The sequence below is a fragment of the Cyrtonyx montezumae genome, unplaced genomic scaffold (genome assembly GCF_038088225.1).
Source record: "Cyrtonyx montezumae isolate F1298 unplaced genomic scaffold, pur_monq_1.0 scaffold_25, whole genome shotgun sequence".
Classification (NCBI taxonomy): Eukaryota; Metazoa; Chordata; class Aves; order Galliformes; family Odontophoridae; genus Cyrtonyx; species Cyrtonyx montezumae.
Window position 1 is genome coordinate 17,697,436 of NW_027071992.1, and position 21,349 is coordinate 17,718,784.

Consider the following 21,349-nt stretch of genomic DNA (forward strand, 5'->3'; position numbering starts at 1 on the left):
ATAAAAATCACTGAAGCTGAAAATGTCCACTGAGATTTCGTGTGGATGAAGAGATCATATTCATATGGGCAATTATTCTACTGGGCAAGGGAAGAATGTGAATACACATGTCTACACTATTCGTAGACATGGGACTTGATTGTGAAAGATGCTAAACATTCCAATCCTCACATGGATTGGAGGAGCTCTCCCAGCCCCTGATGGTCTCAGTGAAATGTACCCAGAGGAGGACCACAAAGATGATCATAGTCTGAACTGCCTCTCTTATTCTTTCAGGATAATGAACTTTCCAGGAAACACTTAGCACCTCAGGATTTTGCCTTAAGTTTGGTGTAACTTAGAGATAAGGCACACAGAGGGTAAAAGCTCCATGGAAGACTAATTTTCACCTTTTGGGTGCTTACAGCATGATAAAAAACTTTGCTCCGTGCTTTAGAATTAATTTCTCAAAAGTTCCAATGCCTGCACATCCATTTGTTTCCTCATTGTTTTTATTAAACAAGAAAGGCAAGCTTTATTACTGCGCAAATGAAAGCATCACCAGGAGATAGATACTTCCAAGATTCTTATTAATCTCTAAGAGTTATGAGGCCGCCTAAGTTCCACAGAAATTTACATACTCTACAAATTTCTTTCAGCAAGTCACTGAGTCCTTGCTATCCTATCTGGAGAGAGAAAGGAAGCCAAAAAAGGAAAACCAAAGCAGAATAAATCTGTATTATTAGGAGGTTGTTGCAAGTCAAAACGTGCATGTGCATGCGTGTCTTTGTCTACAGATACAGGGCAAGGTTCTTTGTTAAGGTGTATCACTTATAGCACCATTATAGTAATTTACCATAGGCTGTGGTTGTATAGATTGAACTGTGTGCCACAAAGTAGAGGTCATAATCATAATTAAAGGAGAGTTGGATTTGCAATTCAAAATCATTTGAAACTAATCTCCAAAACTGCAGTGTGCAAATTAATACAGTAGAGCACTGAATATATTCTTTTCCTTACTTTTACTGTAAGATTATCTGTGCCTAACTGGAGGTAAACTTACTGCCTATATTGTAGCAGCATTTAATAACCCTACAAGAGAAAGGTCCCACTGCAGTAGCTAATAGAAATGTTTATTATGAAAAAGATCCTACCCCAAACATAACAGTCAAGAAAGAACCCAGAGGCACAGAAGATAGGTGAAATGTCTTCATCTAAGTTAGTGGCTGAATACCCTACTAAATACTCAACCAGATCATCCCACCTATAATGGTTAGGAAAAAAAAAGCAACAGAAAAAATGAGAGAAAAACTGCCCACTAAGCCCTGTTCTAAGCCCAGAATGACAAATAATTAGGGTATAAGAGACTTATGGCATTGGCTTCTGTTCTCTTGCAGTGGCAAATTCTACAATTTGTGGCTTTTTGCTTCTGCGGTGCAGGGATACAATTAACTAGATATGGGTGCTGGGCAATAATGGCAAGATTTCTGTGCTCCTTTTCCATTTGGAGTTGAAGTTTTGTTAATTTTCTTAATGTACATGACCAGAACAAGATTTCTTGAGACAAGAGGAAACTGAAATATATGTCACCCATGGTCTTCCTGTTCTTCCTAGTTCCTGTTATATTCTTACTGATATTTCAATTTCTATGTCATTTCACCCATTCTTACAATTTTTATTCACACATCACATGCATGCAAGTCAATATCAGTTAATACTGCTTCAGAAGATGGGTGGCTAGCAGGGTGAAGGAGTGGTTGGTTTCTCTGTACACTTCTTGGAGGATAGCCATGAAGATGACGGAGAACCTCTCTTATAAAGAAAACCTGAAGGAGCTTGGCTTGTTCAGTCCAAAGAGGAAAAGGCTCCTGTGAGACTCCGTTATTTAAAGTGAGATTATAAAAAGGAGGGAATACGACTTTTGAGAACAGTATATAGTGACAAGGGAAAGACAAATGGTTTTAAACTAAAGGAGGAAAGCGAGTAGATGTCAGGGGGAAGGCTTCACTGAGATTATAAGATGTTGGAACAGGCTGTTCATAGAGGCTTTGGATGCCCTGTCACAACATCCACAACCAGCAAAATTGTATGGAGATCTGAGCAACCTGTTCTAGTATTTGATCAAGTAATTGACAATTCTGCCTGTGGCAAGGCAGTTGGAATATGATGATCTTTGAGGTCCAACCCTAGCCATTCTATGATTCTATGGTCTAGTGATTGTGAAACAGGATGTGAAAATTAAAGAGTGCTGATTGCCAAAAATAATGAGAGATGTTCCTGACATGCCAGCAACACCTGAGGTAGGTTACATGTGGACTCTCAGCTATGGAATCTTAATCATGTGTTGATTAACTTCAGTATTTGATTATTGCCACATGAGCATACTCAGTATGTAATGCAAGCAAATATGAATTTGTGAACTAATTTTCTATGGAAAACTAAACTTACTGTAAAGGAAACAGAAAATGAAGAATGACTGTAGTGACCATAATAAAGCCTGTGAATGGATGGAATGATCATGATATGGATGGTCAGGTGTGCTACAGGCTATAATAAAGGTCACATGAAAGTAGGAGTGTGGGTAGGAAAAAAAGAAAGAAAGAAAATAATACTAACCTAATACCACCAAGGAGATACAAACTGGAGAACAAGAGAGCCTGGGATCCCCTAAGAAGTTATTCTGCTCACAGTTCTTGAATCTATACCAATACTCATTTGTAACAAGTGCTGAAGTATTTCAAAATGTCCTGTAGTCTTTATAATAGTCACACTCATAATAATGATGTCACATACTGGATGACTCATGAAATAGTGTGTTACTATTTGTTCCTTGAAATATCATGGCAAGATAAATCTGAATATCTGATTATTGTCTGAGCAGACTCCCTCACCCATCTCATTCAAGAACCAGCCTCTCTGCAGTTGTTTTCCCATGAAAAACTTCCAGCTGATACGTATGATGTTGTATTGTACTTGCCCTGATCAGGATATAACAGATTTATCAAGGATAAGCTGATCTGCAACAACTTAGAAACAACTCTGAACCCTACAATTTCAGAGCTAAGGTGATCTGTTTCAGCTGAAAATCTTCATCCCTGGCAATTAATTTAATTTAATTAAAATAAAATTGTTAGTTTTTCTTCTGTTTTGTGTAGTAGATTATTTATTTATTTACCTTTGATTTTGGATTGCTGAGAGTAGCATTTGCAGTGTTCCTTCTTTAACAAAAAATTCCTGTGCTCACACATCGTTTTCCTCATTTATGCTCTCCCACTACCCAATTAATGTCACACTAAATTATATACCTGCAACAGATTTAATTCCAGACCACTGAGCTGTCACTTTTAACCCTCTGCATGTATCTTTACAATATTTATGAGAAAGCTGTACTTACTTAGCAAGTAATGAGAAATTTCTAAGGGTTTTTAACAGTTATATTTTTTACAAGAAAATATAGAATACATACCTCTAAAGAAATTTGGAATTTTCAGAATGGATACAGAAGTATTTTTATACCTATTCAGTTTTCAAGGTTTTAGAATAGTTTTCCAAATCCCTATTATACCACTGTGGAATGAAAATGGATGAATCTCTGTCTAGAGTTAAACAGACATCTGGGCTTATTTCCAAACTCCATTGAACTCTTCTCATATGACCTTGAGCAAAGAACTTGAGATGTAGTCCAAAGTGTTTATTTTAGTGTCCAAATGGGACTTAGAATGAACTTAAAACCTTCAATTCTAGGAAGCTTCTTTCAAGGGACTTTCTAAGCTCAGAGCTGCACAAACCTTGCTGCAAGTTCCCATGGTGTCTAAATACGAAGGTACAGGACAAATATGAGTTGCCTGACCTGAGGCACTAGGATGCAATCAGGTACAATATAAATAAATACTTCCTGAACACAAAAATCCTCCTACCACTCCATTATTCAAGGTGCAATTTGAAATGGGATTATGATATATATCAAAGAAAACAAGAATAAAACAAAAAAAAAACAACAACAACAACAAAAAAAAAAAAACTTAGCTAAGTAGTTTGCTTTATGAGTGGTCTCAGTGTGGCCTTTAACATTACCACTTGGAAGAAAAACCTGGAGGCTTCAGCATTACTTTTCTTTTAAGAGCAGGACCTATGAGTAGATTGTCCCCTCAATAATATTCTTTATACTTACGAGAGACTTTTCAATCTCACTCTAAATAGGACCAAGTTATCACATAATCCCTGCGATGAAATGATTGCATTTGAGTTCTTCATTGTAATTTGATGATTCCAAAAAGAAGTAGGAAGTTACAAAAATACCTTTTTGGTTTGTTCCTTTCTGTTTCAGCTTCTTTCAAGTAAAAGAGAAACAAAAGTACTTTTACTACCTTTCATAGCTGTTGAATTTTTTAATATGTGACAATGAAGAATTTAAATGCTATGCTTCTGAAAACACAGCAAGTTACGATAGATAAGCTCTGTTTGGTTTTGATACAACTAATTTTCAAAATGCTTTTCTCTGGAGAGAGACACAATTTACTTCAGGTTAGACAAGAATAAGCATTTACAATTCACATACAGTCTTTTAAATATATGTTACCAATTTTAACTGCTCTTGTTCAGATCACATTCTGCTTCCTGCACATGTTTAGTATTCACATTGGGATCACAGTCTTTCTACTTCATCAGATTCATCTTTAGCTCGTAGTCAACACTTTGTACCTCCTTTATTTAATAAGAAAAATAAGTTTTCTCTTATTTTTTAAAACTTAATACTACAAAAGCATCAGCAATTGTTTTAAACAGGTCCACATAGATAAATGCAGAGAGATGGAAATTTCATTTTCTCACTTTGTGTGTGAGACTTGATTCTGTTGCTCAAGTTCAGTAGTATATGTAACTGCTGGCATGAACCTCTGATAGTAAGATTTCCCAAATACTCATCTGAATCTGTCTGGTACTGGTTGCTGAGTGGGCTGTAAGTGACACTTTTGTTACTTATTCTGTGATTCTGTCTTAATTACTTCTGTCACTGGTTCACTGGTGATGTGGCAACAGAGCAATCTATGTTTAGAAATATTAGCTGATGACCATTCATAATGACAAAGTAAATCTCAGGATCTACAACTGTGCAGGTATGTTTTTTTCTTTTTCTTTTTTTTAATCTGTATAGTCCAGGAATTGTTCCTGATTTTTCAATTCTTGTGATTCATCAGCAGAAAAAAGCATTATGGACATCATCTACCTTGTCCAATTAAAGGTCGATTAAATCATAAGAAGACTCAAAAATGGTACAAAGATCATGTAGTTTTCAACTAATTTATCTTAATTAGGAATCTAAAAGTTAGAGGTGTAATTTGACTCTGGGTTTAAGGCATCTAATTTTAGATGTCTCTGTGTGTGAGATAAATGCTCAAGATATCATTATAGAGAGTAGAGGTCTAGTCAATACAATTAGTGGTTTAGAAAGAGATGAAACAAATGTCTATATCTGGTCAACCAATTGCTCTCCAAGCCTAGACACCTTGATCATATGAAAACACCTAAATTCAGATGTCTAGAGGCTTGAGTCAGTTGCCTGGAAATAGAAATCCAACACTTGAAGTGTCCTTGAGTGCTGAAGACATCCATATGGAGCTGGCCTGTATAGCACAAGATCTCATGGAAAAGCCTAACTTTCTGCATTAGTATCTGGATACCCAAGGCCATACCCTACCAAATGGTGCCAATCTCCTGTATCTCCTGTATTTGTGGTCTTCTGAAAACAACCCCAATGCTCTAAGTTTAATGCAGATAAAGCATAGGACTTTCAGCTGCTCGTGCACAAGTATCTAGTACCACTTGAGATGTTCTAGACTATCTGAGACAACAAAAAGGGGCTGCCAGATATGACATAGGATCAAAGAGATCCTGCATCAGGAGTCAGATGTCAGCCAAAATAGCCCAGGGCCTGTATGTTTAAGCAATTGAATTGAGCTCTAACTGTTGAGTTAATCGCCTGAGGCTCGTTTTTATAGTCAGTGGAAAGAAATACAGAGAACAGTTCACCCCATTCTAAAATAAAGGTCAAAGGCAGGTCAGATGAATTGCCCTCTGGGTTTTTATCCACATATAATAAAGGAGTAAAATACGACTAGTCCCAAGTATTACCAGTTTGTAAGATTGAATTGGTAAAAATGCAGTTAACATGGCAGTCCATGTAGCATCCTAAGCAGCCAAGACCCATCAGCCTTCTAACAAAATACTCATATAATACTGTATGCATTTATACTGTCACTATATGCCTTTCAAACTCTATTACCAATGACTGACTGAAGAGACTGACACAAGATGTATATTACAAACATCTATACTGGGACAGAATCCCTGGAAGCAATACCCATCAGTATAAAACAAACCACCACATCTTGCTGTCATGAATAAGATCCAGTGCATATACTGCATATGATAAATTGTACACAGCTTGTTTATGACCAAAGGGCCATTTTTTTTTCTTTTTTTTTTTTTCTGTTCTTGATTTACAAGCTAATGTGTTATTCTGCATCCAAGCTTTTCTCCCAGAATGATCCCAGACAACTTCTTAAATTGAAAAGATACAAAGTGCAGTAGAGGAAGTTTTACTTTTGATGAGGAAATGAAGCTCTTTTTTTCTGGTTTAGGACTCTAGCAGTTAAAACTGTTAAAGGACATTGCTAATATATACAATCTGTTAAAAAACCCGTAAAGCTGAACTATTCTCAAATACAGTGTTGGAATTTTAGTAATATGATACAGTATAGACTACCAGAGTAGAGCCAGAGACATTCACTGGGTTTTGCCTTGCCCTTAGAAATGGGAGTAGATTCTCACTGCATCTTTGAACCACCTATGTCAGCAGAGGAAAAGGGAAGAAAAGTCCAGCAGATCTTTTCATACTTGCCACAAAAGCTGTCTTCAAAGGAAACCATACACTGTATGCTGTTAACCAGGGACTGGGGCATGATATTGGTCCTTTGTAAGCAGTGTATAATGCAATATTGTTTAGCTTTGCCTATCCTGGTTCATCTCTTCATACTGAAAAGGAGTGCAAATCCCACTCCCCCATACTGGCAAAAACAACAGGCAGCTGTACATGCTAGTCTGTGTCCTTAGATGGTTCTTAAAATTGCACCTGCCTTGTTACTACTTCTCACAAATACAAGGCCTAATGAATGCTTAGAATAGCAGATTCCCTTTTTCTCTGTGGTTTAAGCAGTTTGTACATGGGTAGCACTACACCAAACTGCTCTTAGATCAGAGATAGTCATCAAGCTCATGAAGGCCTGCATCAGATGTGGTCTTTCAGATTCAGTGTATGAAACAAGGAGATCTCCTTCTATGATAAATATAGCAAAGGATCTAAGATCTAAAATCCCACAGGTAAAAGGGAAAAGCAGAGAGGCCTTGAAGAACACAGCACTGCAAACCCAGAGTTGTGTTCGAAGTCCCTATAGATAGAATCTGGTAGAACTCACACTGGACCATGAGCAAAATCAAACTCACAGATTTTTTTTTTTTACTAGAGAACTTAGAGGAGATATGGATAGGGTCCTGTGAAGGAAGAAAACCCTGCAGATATGGTCACTGCCTGCAGGAAAATGGGGTTTCCTGCTTGTTTTTTATTTCCAAGGTTTCCACTACAGGATACTTAGCATCTGCCACTGTGTTCTCGCCCTATCAGGCAAAGCCATAAAAGACCACCTAAGCCATAAGGATGTGAAGTTCTTGCAAGTCCACTCGCACTTGATTGACAGTACTGAGGTAGCTTCTGCAGAAACAGGAGCTCATCTAGGGAGAATATAATCTCTGTGGTTTCTAGAGAAGAGTATGCATGGCTTAAATTAAAATAAATAATTAATAAAAGGGGCACTGATGTCAAAGCAATAGTCTTAATACAGCAGCAGCCAAGCCCATTATCTGCAGTCCAGCTCCTCCAGAGATAGTTTTGGTCAACATCCTGGAAGCTTCTCCTTTGCCCAGAGGACAGACGGCTCTGTCTGCTCACAGCCTCTCACCAAGCACAGCCTTTTCAAAGCTACCAGCTCCTCTTTCTGCTCTGTTCCTGCTCAGCGCTCTGTGATGTAGCAGGAAATATTATTGCACTGGTGACATTTCCATGTGCAGTTTGACATTTCCCTTTGGAAGAAGCTAGTCACTTTACTGCGCCTTTTATTTATCATTACTTTGGCTTGTGGGCCACAATGGAGGTTACTTTAACATAGTTGTAATTAAGGATCTATGATGATAAGGTCCTTCAAGCAGGTATCTACTATTTTTATTCAACTGTAAAAATTACATACACCCACAGGGACTGTGTAAACCATAAATATAGACATGGTTGTGATCCAGAGCACAGCAACAGAGGTGTAAATTGACAAAAAAGCACTATATTTAGGAGGGTCCTAATGGCATAAATTATAAATAACTATACATATTGTTAAGCATTGTATATCTAAGCATTTTGAAAGATTATACTGGTAATATACCACAATTTATTTTTTAAAGGATGAAATACTGTAAGAGCATATTTCAAGTCAGCTTGGTAAAGAAACTAGACTTGGTAAAGTCTAAGTAAGCACATTGTATTTTGGATGAATACAATCAGCAGCAGATTGAAAAAAAAAAGAGTAAGAATATTCATTATTCCATTTTTATTTTATTTTCTTTAACTTGAAGGTTTAAATGGGAAACTATAGAGATGGAAAGCAGGAAGAAATGTCAGTGTGAAACTGCTTTCATTATTTTCATTTATTTTCATACACATGCATACAGAAAATGAGAAGTACTGCAAGCTAAAGATTGAAGAAAATATTCAAATTAAAAAGTGAAACTTTTTCTTTCATTTGAATACACAGCAGGAAGGAGAGGTTTATTCTTTTGAGAGAATTATAGAAAATGATATTTTGGAAATAGAAATTCGTAACGCTTCATTCTCAAATATGTCAAAATATGGTATCATAATAAAATTGACACTAAAACTTTATTTTTAGTCAGATTAAATTTTTTTTTTTCATAAAAACAAAATAAAGCAAACGTGTAAAAAGCTTTTTAACTGTTAGAAATTCCTTGTAAATTCAGATTAGCAGTTGTTCAGAAAAAAAGGAGATTGATGCTTTCTATAAAGGAATAAAAGGGAGAAGCATTGAATTAAAAGGGCTTACAGAGTTTTTGTGGAGTTCTTATCAGATCATTTATTTGATACTGATTAATGAATTTATTTTTAAACAAGAAGCAATTCATTGAGAATTACAACCACTTAGATACTTACAAAATTATAAAAAGCAATGTTTGCAAGACATCTTTTGAGGTCTCCATTTCAGCTGCCTGTTTGAAGTAGGACAGTTTCCATCACTGTATCAAGCCAGGCATGGGTTTATCTACCTGATCTTGATAGCATCCAGGGATGAGGATTCCTCCAATTTACTGTGAGATCTGTTCCAGGACTGCAAAATCCCAAAAAGACAACATATTCCCACTGTCCAGACTGGTACCAAAGTAATAATTTGCAAGTAAATGTACTGCTTGTTCTAACTGCTGTTATCATGCAAAATTTAGCTTTCTAAGGGATTCTTTCAAATTATCTTAACTCATTTATTTTCTTGATAATATTTATCACCATTCTTTTTTTAATTTTTTTTTTGTCATGCTCTTTGGTCTATGCTTTAGTCCTTTCAAAATACATTCCTGGAGCTCCAAAGCAGAAAAACTTAACAAAAAACAAATTTCTGTTGAAATCCTGATCCAAACCCTCTTACATCATAGATTTTTTTTTTTCCTGTAGAATTTGCTGGCTTTTGAATTAGATCTAACAATGATAAATTCTACTCCGACTGTAAACTGTTCAGTGCCACCATTGCATTATATAAGTATAATGCTTCAGTACTGCACAGGAGACTGTGACCAAACTGGGGACTCCAGATGTAATTATATTCCCATCATCATCTTATGTTTATCATTTTTTTTATAATTTTGACATCAATTGTTTCAAATGGCTTACCATGGATACCAGAAAAAATTGAGAAAAGGTATTGTTTCTCATAAAAGGCTATTCTGAAAACAGGATCCTTCTAATAAAGTGAAAGGAGAAAAAAAGGAAAAGAGGTCACATTCATTTAGAGTTTGCTTGTCCACAAATCTGAAGTGTAATAAATGCTATCATTCACTGAAATGGTAAACAAAATCAATGAACATTTCTAAAAAAATCTAATTGAACAGTTGGACTAAATCACAAATATACTCAATCAATTTATAACTAACATTTGAGCAGGAGTGCATTTCTTCTTTAAATACAGACAATGAAACATGTAAATTTGAATTTGATATTTGCTGATTTCTTCTTTTGTTCTCCTTGTTAAAAAACAAACAAACATGTCAGCTCTGCTCAAAAATGCTCCATAAGGGTCCACTCTGAGAACACCAAATCTGAATACTGAGATGTGCTTCAAAATTCTAAAGAAAAGAAGTAACAAAAAAAAAAAAAAAAAAAAAAAACATTTTGAAGCTGCCTAAACAAAAGCCAACCAAATCTGTCCACTTCGGATTCCCATTGGTTCTTTTTCTTGTTTCCTGCCATGATTTGTTTGATGCCATGATCTTGCTTTTCACTACTAGTCACAAGATCTCTTCTTCTCAAATGTGCTTCTGTCCAGAAAAATTCAGGATACTCTAGCAGATAACATCAAAACTGAGCGTTTATTGCAATTGCCTGTATGAATCGGGTTGGATAGGTTTCTTGCAAAATGACTGTTTGAGAAAATGGCTGTAGTCATTTTATTCAGAACATCTAAATGATGCTCTGATTCACACTCTCAAAACTAACAACATAGCTAACATTTTGTACATGCAGTCAAGCTTTTCATAAAGGGGATAGTTTTGTCTGATGTGGTTTTTCATTAATTTTAAGAAACGTTGCTCTGTAATGCTTTCATTTCCTAATTTCTTTGTTTTCCATTCGTCTCTACATTTCATTAAAGAAAAACAGAAACCTAGTTCTCAATTGTTTACTTAATTGTACAAAGAATTCTATGAATGCATACATATATACTCATCATGTATATACATATTCAAGTATGTACATGCACAGTATTTTTGCTTCAAGTTCACAGGGTGGTATCTGTGAACTCTGAAGCCAAATTCTTAACACTGTACTGAGACAAAATCATGCTAATATTGTGTCTCTTTAAGGGTATAGAACAATTCATTTACATGAAAAGGTATTTCTATAGGGTTCTTCAAAAAAAGGGTCACAAGATAGTGCAAAAACAAGGCTATTGGGTCTGAAGTGGTAATAAAGGGCCAGGATTTGTTCACTGTCGTCTCTCCAATGACTGTGTTCACTCAGCATTTGGCCAGCATGTTGGAGAAAGCCTCTGGCCCAGAACACCTCAACCATGCACAAACCTGTTCTGAGCTTTGTCTTTTCCTTCAAAAATAAGACTTCTGCCAAAAGACATCTGAAAAAAGTCTTTTCTGATGTTGAAGATATGAAGCGATGGAGAATACACTGTTTCCCTCAGTAGTTTGTGCCGCTGGTTAATCATCTCCTCCGTTGTGCCTAATTTCTAATTTGAATTTGTCTGGCTTCAGCTCCCAGCCATTAGTTCTTGATGTGCCTTTCCCCGCTAGATTAAAGAGCCCATTAATATCCAGCATTTTTCCCCTGTGAAGGTACTGATACGCCGTACTGCAGTCACCTCTCAGTCTTCATTTTAATAGGCTAAACAGATTGTGCTCTTTAAGTCTCTCTCTGTGAAGCATTTTCTCTGGACCTGAAATCATTTCCATGGCTCTTTTCTGCACCCAGATCATTTTTTTTAATAAACTCCTTATTTTTATTCATGCAGATGCCACAATTATATTCTAGTATCAGTCCTATGAGTGTTGAATGCTGAAATAAAATATCTGCTTCACTTCTTTCCACTTCTTCCCTATTTATGCAGCCTGGGATTGTATGAGCTTCTCTTCTAAGAATGCCACTCTTAAAGGGAACCTTCCACAATGTCACCTGAATTCTTTTCAAAGTCTTCATTTTCCAGCACCGTGTGCTTCATTCTGTATCCAAGAAGCATGGTTCTTTCTTTTCTTTTTGTTTTTTGTTTTTTGTTTTTAATATATTATTATTACTATATCCTGTATGTGTAACTGCATTTAGAGAACCAGACAGCAAAACAAAATAACATGGGGGCAGAGACCAATTTACCAGACAATCTAGATTCTTTTCTATGACTTCTTGAATAACATCTTTATCCCTCTCTCACCTAATGGAAGGATAAATATTTTGTCATCTGCAAATTTTATCAATAATGATTTTTATATTTCCTTCCAGCTCCCTGTTTAAAATGTTATTTGAGTGTTAAGCCTTTTTCCAAACCACTTATATTCACTGGCGATTCTCTGATGATAACAAATTTTTTTCACAGCTGTCAGTTAACCAACTCTCAGGCTAGTAGAGAGAACTGTGTGTGCTTTATTGATACTGTGAAGAGAACATTTTTAATCAAAATGGTGTGCTGAAGTAAGGAATACTATAATGTACAGCACAGTAGCAGAATTACTTTTAAAAAGCAACTTGTAAGCAACTCCAAAAATGAGACTACATTTGCTTTATGGGGCCTATTTTCCATAATGTACTTTTTGTTGGATTTGATTACGTTTTAATATTTTTTTATTTAATTAATGTCTTGTCAAATTTTCAGTTGATCACAATTAACAGGTTAAGTTTTATCCATTTTATTTTCTAATTCATTTTTTTCTCTCTCTCTTTTTTTTTTTTTTCCAAAAACTATTAGAAATTCATAAGAACAGGAAGATGGTTGCTTAATACTCACCTTCTGGATCTTTAGATGAAAATTTCAGATGCTATTGATTTGTAGACAGTATTGCCTAGAAATAATATTCTCTATCTTCCTTAGTTAATATTGGATTTAGAAAGATTTTATTTACCTCACCTGATCCAGGTACTTCACGATGCCTCTTTCAAATTTAAAAGCTATTTTTTTCATAGAAAACATCTCTTATTGTGCATTCTTATTATTATCTTGTCCATTAACACACAGTCATGGCAATATAAAATTCTTACTACACCTCAGAAATTATCTTTTTATTGTTCTCATCCCTACAAGCAACAGTCTTTTTCCTTGAGGCTTTTATGAATTTTATCTACTTTTTACCTTCTATTCCACATAAGCCACAATACCAATAACTGTGATATTCAGTTAACATACTTTTAAATGTCTGATATACCTAGTTCAGATGAACTTCAGTTTCTTGCAAGGACTAGGGATATTCTGACAATTGAGGTACTCTAGGAGTATTGCATCTAAGTTTTTCACTCATTCATATGTTAGAGAAGAGAGGACTGAGAAGAGATCTTATTAATGCTTGTAAATTTCTAAAGGGTGAATGTCAAGAGGATGGGGCCAGCCACAGGACAAGGGGTGATGGACATAGATGGGAAGTTCTGTATGAACATAAGAAAATACTTCATTACTTTGAGGCTTACAGAACACTGGAACAAGCAGCTCAGAGAGGTGGTGAAGTCTTCTTTTCTAGAGATATTCAAAACCCATCTGGATTCTTTCATGTGTAATCTACTCTAGGGAAACTACTCTATCAGGGCATTGGATTAAGAGATCATAGAATCATAGATTCATAAAATGGCCTGGGTTGAAAAAGGACCTCAAAGATCATGTAGTTGCAACCCTCCTGCAGTGGGCAGAGTCGCCAACCACTAGAGCAGGCTGCCCAGAGCCACATCCAGCCTTGCCTTGAATGCCTTCTGGGATGGGGCATCCACAACCTCTCTGGGCAACTTGTTCCAGTGCATCACCACCCTCAGAGTGAAACACTTTCTCTTAACATCTAACCTAAACTCCTGTCTTAGTTAAAAACCATCCCTCCTGTCCTATCACTCTATCCACTCTTGTAAACAGTTGTTCCCCTTCCTGTTTATATGCTCCTTCCAAGTATTGGAAAGCCACAGGTCTCCCTGGAGCCTTCCCTTCTCCAAGCTAAAAAAGCACAGTTCCCTCAATCTTTCCTCATAGGAGAGGTGCTCCAGCCCTCTGATCATCTTAGTGGCTTTTCTCAGGACCCATTCAAAGAGCTCTGCTTCCTTATTGTGTTGAGGGCCCCAGGCCTGGACACAGTGCTCCAGTTGGAACTTCACAAAAACTGAGTAAGGGGGAAAATCACCTCTCTCTCCCTGCTGGCCAACATTTTTTAATGCAGCCCAGGATATAGTTGGCCTTCAAGGCTGCAAGCATATACTGCTGTCTCATGTCCAGCTTCTTGTCCAAGTAGACTAGACAACTAGACAGTCCCCTTCCCTGCATGGCTGCTTTCCAGAGGTCCCTTCTAACCCCTTCAATTCTGTGATTTAGTGACATAACTTTGTATAAATATTGCAATATGTAAATGATTAGGAGCTTTGACTGTGATACATGTATAGTTAAAAACATATTCTACAATAAAATACAATTAAAATATTTTGATAGTTTATAGATATTAGTCCTCTTTTTATTAAGGTTTTTGACAAATTCTTCATCTTATACCTGACAAACTTTTCTTACTTAAAACAATAAAGACAAAATATTCAGTGAATGGACATTTTATGATGAGACACAGTGAATTTGTAATACTGAAAAGAATAATCTATAAGACTCTCTGGAAACCAGTAACAGAGCAATTTTCAGAATGGCATTTTTCAGAAAGGAGTCTCAGTCTCACTCCATTTTCTTGTGTCAAATAAGTAATATCTCTAGATGGTTCTCATTACTCAATATTCTTGCTTCCACAAGAAACCAGATATAAAAAATAAACATACATGGGCATTAATTGGAAGTCCAAAGGCAGAAACAGTTCACCATGGTATCACGAATGAGGATTGAGATTGTACTGATAAAAATGTTGAAGATATGGACATTTGCATGATCATTTGACCCCTTGTACTACTATTATCACAGTATATTTTCCTAGTTTTGCAGTGGAGCCTATCTTGAATTATCAGCGCCTTGGACTGGATAATTAGGTTGTTTGGGATACATCACTCTTTTTTTTTTTTTTTTCCCTCATATATTTTAGACATAATTTATTTATTATTTTTATATATTAATATATGCATATTATTTTCTTATATTATATTCTTTGTCCAAACAAAATATTCTTCTTTACGACAATAGCAGGATATAAAACAAAAAATTGCTGAGAAACACTATCCGTAATGCTCAGACATGCTGAAAAACATGTAACTAGCAGTCTGAGTGGGCATTAATTACAGTTATTTTGAAATGCTTACGGGGCACTTATTTACCTATGTGCATATATGTGCATATATATATGTATTTGCATGTATTTGTGTACATATACACAAAAATATGTACATTAACATAAATGCATTTTGATTATACATCAGTCTGAGCTCTCTCCTTGTCTCCATTTTTCTGCCTACCTGCAGAACGGTTGAGAATTCTTACTTTTATTTGTTAAAATAACCCAGGCATATTTATTAATATATATTCAGATATGAGTAGATTCACATCTGTTTGCCAGAAAGATTTTTGTTTTTCAGTCTCTTAACCTTCTTAGTTTACTCAATAAAGACTATAAAAACTAGCTGTCTTCCAGACTATCCTGATCCATATGAAGATTTGCCTGAGAGTATAATAACATGGTCCACATTAACAAAGTAACAAGTGAAAGGATTCGATATGGGCAGATATCTGTCATTTTACTTCTCTGATTTGCTTGTAATGCTTTTTGTCTTTACATTCCCAAGCTTATTATGGCTTGAACTTTTGTGGAAAACCTATGCAAAGTAGGATCTTGCAGCACAGATCATGTGATAAATTGGATGCCTCTCAGGAACATAAATCTGTGCTGGTGCATCTTGATGTAGAATTGGTGCTGATGTTAACATGTCATTTTCCCAAATGCTTCAGAGTCCTTTGGGCTTGTCTTGAAGGCAAGGATTTATCTTCTAATCTCAGAACTGCTTTCCTCTGTCTGGATTAGCCATGAGCAGGCAAGTCATTAACATTTATGAACTGGGGATTAATAATACTCTAGAGCATATTATGGTTGTCTGTTTATCCCTGGATCAGACCCTTAACCTGTGTATGAGATAGGAAACAAACTGGTAACATAAGCTGCTGCTCACCTCGAAGCTTCACAGAATAACAGAATTTCTGAGGTTGGAAGTCTAGCCTAACCCTGCTCAAAGCAGGGTCACCCACAGGAAGTTTCTCAGAGTGGTTTTGATTATGGATGGAAAATCCACAATTTCTCAGGACAATTTGTTGCAGTATTAAACCACTCTTACCACCAAAATTTCCCCCTTTACTCCTTCTCCTTCCCCTCCCTTCCCTCACTGCTCCCAACCGCTTCCCAACCCTTCTTCCTGTAGTTTCCCCTCCTTTTAAATGAGAAATAATAATAGAACAAATATAAAATGTATTGGAGAATGAGAGTCAGAAATAAAATAATGATTTGAACTGATTTGTTGCAATATTAGTATTTAATTTTATATCTTTTTTTTTAATTTATATTTAAAATGATCCAAAAAATGTTGTACTGAAATGGAAAATCTTAACATTCTTTTCCATTACAAGATCATCAGAACAATTTTCTCAGCTTTCTTTACAATGAAATTTTATTAGATTTGGCTGATTTTCCTCAAACATGCCGTTTTGACAAACATTTTTTCTTAAAGAAAATAAAGATCTGTGGTAGATCATGGTAGCTAAATTGAAAGATCTTTGAATCATACTAAAAGTAAAATAGCAATCTCACCAAAAAATAGCTTAGCAGTTCACATGAGTTCTCTTTAGAGGCTTATTTGCACAGAAAATTTATTTTTTGTCTAAAAATATTTTTGTACATTTATCTTTAACTTACCAATATATTTTACTTTTAAAGTTTTTCCGGAGGATAGTGTAGCATAACTGTTCTTATTTCCCAATTCATATACTAAGAGAGAGGGATTTTAAGAATTTGCAACAATTAATCTTGAGATTATGCAGAATCCATATTCAGCCATTGTCATATTACACAGGAGGCACATCTCCATCTCTTTCATAGAAGGTTAAGTAAAAATAATCATTTTGTACATAAATTCTATGGGTAATTCACAATAAGAAGGAAGATGCTCTAACATGTTGAAGTATCAAAGAAATACTTAGAAGATTAAAAAACAATCAAACAACAACAACAAAAAAAACAACACACCAACTGTATGGAATATCCCACATCCAGCATAAACAATGCAAACCAAGAACAATTAGTATTTAGAGAGTAGATTCTTGTCACATCAAGTACCACTTCAGAAGCCAAATGATATTGACAAGTTCTATTACAATGGAGAACACAGTGGGACAAAGGGAAATATTTCGCTTTAGAAGGTGAAATCCTTTATTTAAAGGCCAGCTACAAAAGAGACAGTGATCTTTACTCCTGGACACCTACTAACCATTAGTGGGAAAGTTCGTCTGAAAACATACACATGCACCTACAACTTGGGCTCTAATGAGGGCTTTGCTGTTTGATGACAACACATCTGGCATGCTTTTAGAACTCTGCAGTTCCAATTATAAAACTGTCCAGCAGGAAAACCCATTACAGATCTGAGCTGCCAGTTCTCTGAAATGAGGTTGAAGAAAAAAAAGGGGGGGAAAAAAAAGGGGCAAAGCAAAAGGGTTAAGGATAAAGGAAAAAAAAAAAAAAAAAAGAAAGAGAAGAAAGGAAAGTAAAGCTTGATTTGGTGAAAAGGTAAAATGTAAAATGCATTTAAAAGAAAAGTTGCTCCGAAAGCTCCTATAATGTGTCAGAGCTAATTTGTGCCTTCAAAGATCTAAAGACCCTGTTAGCTGCAGGTGGCAAAGAGGTTACTTTTGGCATGGACTGTGGACATCAGATAACATAACGCAACACAGAAAACTTCTTTCTCTCATGAAAAAGTTAATGAGATCAACACTTTTAGGATCCCCTGAAAGAGTTTCTTCTACCTCACCCCGTCCACATCTCATTCGCTCTGTTGAGCAGAAGGTTTCTGTTGAGTTTAATTGGCAAACCAACTCTTTATAGCTGGGGTTTTTTCCTTGCCCTTAAGGTTATTTAATGTAGAAGAATTAGGCCAGCTTGTTATGAAGACTAATTTTCATCAGATTTTTTTTTTTTTTGTCTGTGTAAATGTGTGCAGGTGCATTTTGCATTTTGGTTTCTTTAGAGAATCTAAGACTAATAGTAAACTCTGAAATCTGTCACCTTTCTCAGTATGAATTTTTACAACTACTAGTGCAGTCCACAGAATATCTAAGGTAGATCTAATTAAATGAGACATAGTATCAGTAGTGGCACACCTATTTCATGATATGATCTAATGTAATGCAAGAGAGGCACTTCACTGTGTTATAGGACTTAGCTGTCACCTCCACCATGTACTAAGCGTGCAAATGGAGTTAAAACTGAGGAATGATGATGAGATCTTGTGGTACAGAGGTATACTGAGATTCTCAGCTCCAAACCAATGACAAATCTGTGCAAAGAAAATATTCATCAACTTTATTCCATATTCAAGAGACCATAATACTGGTCTCTGTTATAGAATGAAAAGATATCATGTATATAAAACAGAGACAGACTTAAATAATTGGGGCTTGGTGGCTTTTAAAACACTGGTCATTGGAACACTTGTTTTCCTTCTACTAATTTGAAGATTAAACTCAAAGTATATCTAACACCACGCTGGAGTTAGAAAGTTTTCTTTCTGCATTTTGGATGATGTATTTACACTGACTAAAAAGGTATGAACTCAAGCCTTACACAGAAAGAGTAAGTTTCAGGGTGCATCCTTTGGATTTAGTGTGTCTGAGAACTTGGTTTGAGAGAACAAAGCATTCTTGACTGCTGCCCATCATGGAAAACTCGGATCTTAGCCATTACATGCCTGCATATAATGCCTGCATGTAGAGAATACATGGAAATGGAAAATCTGGTCTGGAACCCAGCCATCCTCAGCAGAGGACCACATTTGTATGAATCTCAGGAATCAAGTTCTTAACTGTACCTTTACCCTGATAGCAAGACAGTCTTTCCTGTTCAAATAATCATTACAGATGAAATGCTCAGCTGAGTAGGTTGACTGTAGCTCCTTCCACAAACTGTTTTCCTTCCCCTCCCTGGTTTGTGCTTCTAGATAGAGGGTTATTTTATCCCATTACACACCTCTATTGTCATTTACCGAAGCCATTCACCCTTTATAAAAGTTGCTAAAGGAAATCACCCCTCAGTGTGGCAGGCCTGGGAGTTTAAACTCTCCTCTTTTTCACCTCTTAAGATAATGTGAAAACATTTTCCTTCAGAAAACATGTTTATGCAGCATCAGCATCAAAAAGCCATTTTCTTGTTTTCCCTAATGACTTTATCAGACACACAGCAACACAATGAAAGATGTTGTTGTTATTCCTTTTTCTTTCCTTGATCTTTATATTTTCATGGAAACATCATTAGTGAGCATAATAGTGGTGCCAGAATATATTCAACACATGGGCCTGACACTCTGATTTTAATGTATTGCCAAGATAATCTTTTTTTCTTTTTTTCTTCTTCTTCTTTTTTTTTTTTTTTTTTTCCCTTTTAAGCTCCCTGGCATTCATTAAAAACGCTAAGGCAGAAACCCTGTGCTGCCCTTCTGCCATCTTTTAGAGGGAGAATACAGGAAAATTCTTTAGCAGAGAATCTTCTCCTTTGCTTTCCATTCAGTGAGATAGATATTTGCATAGAGTGTTAGCATCTGAAATATCAAAGACTTGAATTCTATTTCTTTCTCCTTCTCCAAGCTGGTATGTAAATACCTATCTCCCTGGAGAAGGAAGCAAAGCAGACTATGCCAGCTATGCTACCAGTATGATGAAATATACCTCCCTCCCAGTGCTGGCAGAAACTCCTTCTATAATTAACACTGATGTAAACAGTAAAAATAAAACAAATAAAAAAGAAACAGATACCACTATTACTCTTTCTAGCTATCTGTTCTTGTTAACTTGGTCCTTTTATCAGCAAAACTTTTTGCACTTGAGGTGGTGATTATAGAATGGCAATCTATGTCTCCACAATTCTAAAGTAACTAAACCTCTGCTTTTCCTATCATACTTACCAAATGCTATGAAGAGCATGACTTCAGTTTCACTGAATAGTTATTTTTCAGGGAATTATCTACCATATTTGGCCCTCTGCATCTCTACCTCTCAGTGAGATGTTAACAGTAAATGTCTGCTATAAAATCAGTATCTGAGAAAGTCAAACAAGTTCAGCTGTGGAGCACAGAAAGCATGTTGTTATGAGTTTAGAGACCTTATAGACAGTGGAGACAGAAAGTAAATAAGGAAATAAGATTACCCATCAAGCAGACTCAGGAAAAGGATTCTCTTTCCTACCAATGCAGCACTGCTTTTGTAAAACACTCTTAGGGTATATAATCAGGGGATAAACTGCCATCATTTGGAAGATGTGAAATGTAAAGTTTGTGTGAAAGAGCCCAAATAAATAAGCTACTCTTCATGGCTTGCTGGCTTGTGCTCTGTGTTGTGATGTAGCTCATCAGAGTGACTTTCTTCCATTCCCAGCTATCTTACAGGCAGGCAGCAGACCCAAATCCATGCCAAAGCACCTTTATCTCCCTCCTAGCATCAGTCACCCTCCTGCATTTCTCAGGGCACCCACCTTGGCTCAGCCACGCACCTTGGTTACATGCTGATGATCACGTGTGTAGAATGCTAATGGTTGACTGACATTTCAGTGATTGCAGTTGATAATAATTGCAGTAGATAATATCTTTATAAGTAGGTTTGTAGATAATTGTTTCTATTTGAAGGGTGATATTTACTTAAAATAAAAGGCTGGAAATACACATTATTTTTTGAAAACTTTCTCTGCTGGTCTCTTCAGAAGTGGCTTTCCCCTCAGCAGTGAGCTATTCTCTCTGTATATCACTGGAGTCCCCTGTTCACAGTTCATCTAGAAAAAAGTGAACTGCTCAGCCTCAGTTCATTGCTCTGAAGTCCCAATTGAGATCTATTCATGAGATTCTCTACAGTACAAATCAAGGGACCCTTAGGGCATTGTATAAATTCATAACAAGGAATAATCCATTCTCAGTGTCGCATGCAACCTGAAAAAAAAAAAAACAAAAAAAAAACACTATAGGAAATACTGGAGAAGGAAGAATAGCAGGGGTACTGTGCAGAGGTATTACAGAAGCTCCAAATTCTCCAATGCACAGCTCTGTCAAGATGTCTTAACATGATGCAGTACAGACAAGAAACAGACAATCCTCTTAATCATCCTCCAAAGTAGGGGAATTTGTGTGGCAAAAAAGTGG